This window comes from Chinchilla lanigera, unplaced genomic scaffold (genome assembly GCF_000276665.1).
Source record: "Chinchilla lanigera isolate Chin_1 unplaced genomic scaffold, ChiLan1.0 scaffold00105, whole genome shotgun sequence".
Classification (NCBI taxonomy): domain Eukaryota; kingdom Metazoa; phylum Chordata; class Mammalia; order Rodentia; family Chinchillidae; genus Chinchilla; species Chinchilla lanigera.
In genome coordinates this window covers 3,725,810-3,731,809 of record NW_004955506.1, presented here as the reverse complement: position 1 = coordinate 3,731,809, position 6,000 = coordinate 3,725,810, and positions in this window count along the sequence as shown.

Sequence of the window (6,000 nt, the reverse complement as noted above, 5' to 3'; positions counted from 1 at the left end):
AGAAGTCACATGACCAAGGTTTTTTCTGGGGTTGGCTGCTGACCAGACTACTCGGGGCCCTACTGCTCCAGTCAGCCTGGTATGCAGTGGTGGTAGCCAGTATAGAGATACCTCCAGATTGGACAGATGCCTCCAGGCTGGTATGAGGTAACAGAGGGAAGGCAGGGCTGGGGCAGATGGGCAGAGGTCCTGGGCTAGTGTCTGCATTCTGGCAGTGTGGCTGACGATGTGGATAAGCACCCTAGGACCTGGGCTGGGTGACCACCCTGCTCTCATCCTGCTGATAGTGCACTGGGCCATGCCCCACAGAGCTGCACGGCGCTGACCCTGGCTGGGGTGAGGGGCCCCGAGCTCCAGGAGACTCTGCCCGGGTGGATAACTGTCAAGTGGTGGGGCTGGACCCCCACACTATGCCTGCCCCCATCCTGTGCTTGTTGCCCTAACTATGCCACCCACACTCAACAACTGTCACAGTCCTAATGTCCACTTGTGGCCCCAGTAGGGGCAGGGCAGGGCTTCATTAGTGGATATTGATGGCTCTGCCTAGCTCACACCCACCCCCCCATACAGAAAGCTAGGGCCTCGATTTCCCCCCGGGAAGCACTGTCCCTAACTCCTGGCTGTGTAGTGTCAGAGGCCTAGGTTCCCTGTGTTGCCCTAAGCCTTGCTGGCAGAGTCTTGCAGGCCCCTTGGCCACAGTTATTTCAGGGAGGGGCTGTGAGCCTAGTGGGAACAGTCGGAGCTGAGGGAGAACCGTTCCGTGCTGTGTGCTCCAGGGGCAGGGGCCTGGCAGGATGAGCCCCGGGGGTGCACCTGGCCTGAGCAGCATAGAATTGACGCCTTCTGTTATGTCTGTTAGCTGGTGCCTAGGGGTCTCCAACCAGGGCTTCTTAACCTGTCTGGGCAGTAGTATCACCCTAAACAAACACCAACGCCCAGATGGTCATGACTCAGGCCAGCATGGACATCAGCATTTTAAAAGTCCTCAGATGGCTTCACCCTGAGGCCAGCACTGGTTTTCTGAAATCTCAGAGCCCGAAAGAGCCAGTGGAGGTCAGACGCCCCGTAACTACTTTCCCCTAGAATGGGGTATCCTGTGGCCAAACAGTCATCTCATCATTTCTGGAGAAACAGTGGCGATCCGGGGAGAAGAGTTGAGAACAGAGTGATGGGGCATCTGGGGAGTTTTATGCTCTCTTCAGATCAAGGGCCTCAGCGCTGGCTGATCCAGAAACCCCCTTGCCATCCCCTTATGCTCCGTAGTCACCAGAGAAGTGAGTGCCAGGAAGGGCCACAACACACACATGGTCAGCAGGCCCCAGCCACAGCCTGTGACTCCCAGGAATCACACTTCTGCAAGACCTGTCAAGGCTCTTCAGTTCCAGCTCCTCATCTGGTCTCAAGTGCTCTGGCTTTTCCTGGGGTCCTGTTGCTCAGTCACCTTGGGAACCTGGCTGATGTGAGTGTGTGGTCTGTGTCCTGGAGGTGTATAGGTCCAGGCCCAAGTAGGAAACCAATGGTACCCAGATGAGGGCTGACTCAGGAGGCTCCAGCAGAGGGAGTGTTTGCAAGGGGTGGTGAACAGGGGCAGGGGCACCATGGGGCCACATGTGTGTGAAGCTGGAACATTGGCACTGTTTCCTCTGCCAGGCCAGCAAGATGGCAGACACCAGGCCCAACCAGGGCAGCACAGAAGGGGCTGAGAGGCAAGACCCAGGGGATCATGACATCTGTCACCAGATACAGTCTGAGGAAATCCTCCCAACAAGAGCTGGGGACTCCAGCTCACACCACCCACAGGGGAGTGTGTAGGTTCCCTGATTATGGTACAGAGTTTCAGGATGTGCTAATGAGAGACAAGGGAAGGTTTGTTAGGCAGAATTCAAGAAGTCCACACTCTGAATAGGGTGCATGCCCTCAAGATAGGCACGGTATGGTCTGGAGCTGGAAGTTTTATGCAGTCTCGGGGGTTGTCCTCAAGACTGGTGATCTAGGCTGTGTGTTCCTCTTGCCTGTTGGGGTGCCCACTTGGTACCCATTAGAATGCAGATCATTTCCATGTGTTTCAAGTTTAGCGAGATGTGGCCCTGTTGGAAAATAGAGGTCTGTGGAAGGGAAAACCTAGGCTCAGGTGACAAGATTGGGCCCCATTTGCTGGGTTATCATACCTTTTTTGGTGTTTCCTGGAGGAAAAACATTGTAACCTCAGCCACTCCATCCTGAAGCTGCAGTTCTTTTTTTTTTTTTTTTTCTCTCCACATCCAAAGATTTATTGACTTGACAACAATACAAAGTGACATTATCCTGAACGAGAGAGAACCCTGGTGTGTGAAGTCTAAAGCTAATACGCTTTTAAAAAGCTGTCAAAGCCAGGGATATAGTTCAGAGGCACAGTGCCTGCCTGGCAAGCGCAAGATTCTGAGTTCGATTTCTGGTACCCCACCTCCAGAAAAAAGGAAAAGAAAAAAGAAAAAGCTGTCAAATACTACAAACATCACAAAATGCAGAAATAAAATCACAATGTTTTGATTAGTAAACTAAGAACTCTTCTAGGAAACTTTCTTTTTTCACCCTTCCTATGATCTGTCATTTATTTTGCTTTTTATTTATATTTTGGTTTTCTCACACAAAAGAAACCATGCTATATTTAAGCTGTGTATCTGATTTATTTCACATTATGGTCTCAAGGTACATCCATTTTCCTACAAATGACTCAATTTTATCCTTCTTTACGGCACAGTAGTACTGTGTATAAATACCATATTATCCTTCTTTATGGCAGAGTAGTACTGTGTGTAAATACCACATTTTCTTTATCCATTCATCTACTGGTGGACATAGAGGCTGCTTCCAAGATTTAGCTATTATGAACTGCGCTGCTATTGTTAGGGCACATTGCCAGAAACAACACTCAAGGAGGGTGAGAATCAGATACAAGTGAGCTTTATTTAGGCAGCAGAGACAGGAATGTGGACCCTGAGAGAACTTTCTACTGAGTTTTAATACGTTTGTAGGTAACCATAGCAACTATATTACTTTACTTTTGGGATTTTACAAGTAGGTCATAGGTGTACATTCCCAGGGGTTTGTTAGTCAAGCAGGATACAGTTTAAATTTTAGTTTACCCCACAGTTTGTCCTGTTTGTTCCTTAAGTTAACGACCTCTTCATCCCCTGTGGATTTTATGGCTAACTAAATGGGAGGAGATGAGGAATGGGTTCATCTAAAGTTTAAGTGACTTCTAAAATGGAGTTCAGGAACAAAATGGAGTCACACCAGCCATGTCACTATAAACATGAGTATGCATGTGTCATTGTAATTCTTTAAATCTTTTCGGAAGATACCTAGAAGGGGAATAGCAGGGTCAAATGGAATTTCAAGTTTTAGTTTTTTGAGGAATCTCCATATTGATTTCCACAGTGGTTGTACTAGTTTACATTACCACCAACAATGCAGAAGAGTTCCCTTTTGAAGCCTCATCAGCATTTGTTATTATTTGATTTCTTGATGATGGCCATTCTCTCTGGGGTAAAATGGAATCTCAATGTTGCTTTAATTTGCACTTCTATAATGGTCAGAAACACTGAACATTTTTAAATGTGTTTTTGGCCATTTGTACTTCTTCTGAGAAGTGTCTATTCATTTTAGTTGCCCACTTTTTAATTGGGTCTTTTGTTTTTGGGGGGATCTAATTTTTTTTAGTTCTTTATATATTCTAAATATGAGTCCTCTGTCCAATAAATAGCTGGCAAATTTACCCGCATTCTGTAGGTTTTCTCTTCACTGTATTGGTTGTTTCATTTGCTGTGCAGAAGCCTTTTAATTTGTTGATTCTTGGGTATTATTTCTTGTTCTGGGGTTCTGTTCAGAAATCCCTTGCCTACACCTTCTTCAAGAGTTTTACCTATTTTATCTTCTAGCAGGTTCAGTGTTTATTTTAGTGTTTAGATAACTGCATTACTTTTCTGTTGCTGATTTTATTTTTCTTTTTCCTCTTTTCTGCTTAACTATTCACTCTGCCTGGTATATTCATCTTATTGGGTTTTTGTGTGTTTTTTTCTTTTTTGGCAATTTTGGTTTCATTGTTTCTTTAAAGGACATACATGAGAATTTTTGGGGGTTACTGGTTTGGTGGTCATGAATTTCTTGAGGTGCTGTCTGTCACAGAAATACCTTGTTTCACCATCAATTTTGAAGTGAAGTTTTGCAGTATATGTCTGGTTGGAAAGTTATTTTTAGGGCTTGAAACACTTTACTCTAAGCTTTCCTGACCTTTAAGGTTGTGTTAAAAATTCTGTTGTAATTCTAATGGGTTTACCTTTATCAATGATTCATTGCTTTTCTCTAACCACTTTTAAGATTCTGTCCCTGTGTTGGACTTTTGGTATTTTGACTATCATGAGATGTGGAGAGGTTCTCTTTTGATTGTGGCTCTTCAGGGTTCTTTTTTTTTTTTGTACCAGGAATCGAACTCAGGATCTTGTGCTTCCCAGGCAGGCACTTATGCCACTGAGCAATATCCCCAGCTCTACTTTGGGGTTCTGTATGTAGCACGTATCTGTACGTTTATTTCTTTCCCTGTATTTCAGATTTTTTTTGCTATTATTTCTATATATTTTTATTTTTTGCTATTATTTCTATAAAAGTTTTTTTATGCCATTTGTACTGTCTTCTATTTTTTCACTTATTCCAATTAATCTTAGTCTTCTTTGTGTAAGCTAGTAGTTATTAGATCCATTTTTCATCTTCTCTTGCAGTTTTTAAGGTATCTCTGAGTAATTGGTCTTTGAAAGCATCTCTGTCTTCTAATTTGTATATTCTTTTCTCACACTGGTGGCTTCCGCCACCTGTACTTTTAATATAATTTTTAATCTCCTGAATTTCCACTTGGAACCTTTTCATGGAGTCTAATTCTTTGCTGAACTGGTTGTTCATGTTTTATATCATTTTGTTTAGCCCAGCTAGCTTTTTATTAGTGTCTTCTGTAAGCTCTCTGATCATTTTGTGTAATACAGTAAAACCTTGGACTGTGGGTAACTTGTTCTGCAAGTGTTCCACAAGATGAGCAAACATTTCTAATAAAATTTAACTTGATAAATGAGTGATGTCTTAAAATATGAGTAGTATGTGATGCTGAACATTACATGATCACAACTGAGCCAATGGTTCTTCTCTCTCTCTTTTGCTGTGGCATTGTGAGTATCTCCCAACAACAAGAGATTATAGAGGAGATCTTGTCTGCAGAGGAGGAGAAAAAGGCAGAGGAATCTCTCACTTCAAATGAGATTAGGCAGATGTGTAAAACGTGGGAAACAGTGCAAAATTTGGTAGAAAAGCACCACTTGAATAAGGCTGTACCAGTGCGAGTGATAAATCTGGTTAGTGACAAGGCAGTGTCACATTTCTGAAAAATCCTCTAAAGGAAGTTTGTTAAAGTTGCATGAACAGAAAAAGATTATATTGAGCCAAGAGATAGCTGTGATTCTGTTAGTGATAGTGAAAATTGTCCTGACAACAGTCGTCCTCTCTCTGTCTTCCTCCCACCAGCCAGGAAGGTTTTCAAGGTTAAGTGTAGGTTAATTTTTTAATATTTTGTATCTACTTCATTATTTTTATTATATTACAGTCTTGTAAACATTTTATATGAATAGTTTTGGGTTGTACAACAAATCATCTTGAGTTTCTGTTATTTCTTATGGGGAAATTCATTTTGATGTGCAAGTGCTTTGGATTACAAGCATGTTTCTGGAACAAATTATGCTCACAAAGCAAGGTTTTACTGTACTTCCATTATCTGTTTAGTTGTATCTTCTATGATCTCACTGAGCACCTCATTGACCTGTTTTTTAGTCTCCTCTCTTATACTTTCAAATAGCTCAGCTGTGTGGCTTATGCTTTCTGCCCCCTTGATGCTCCCAGAATAAGGTTTGGGGGGACTGGGAGTTTTGGGAAGCCTTTTGTTGCTTCATCTCCTATTTCCATTGGAGCTTTTTTGTATAT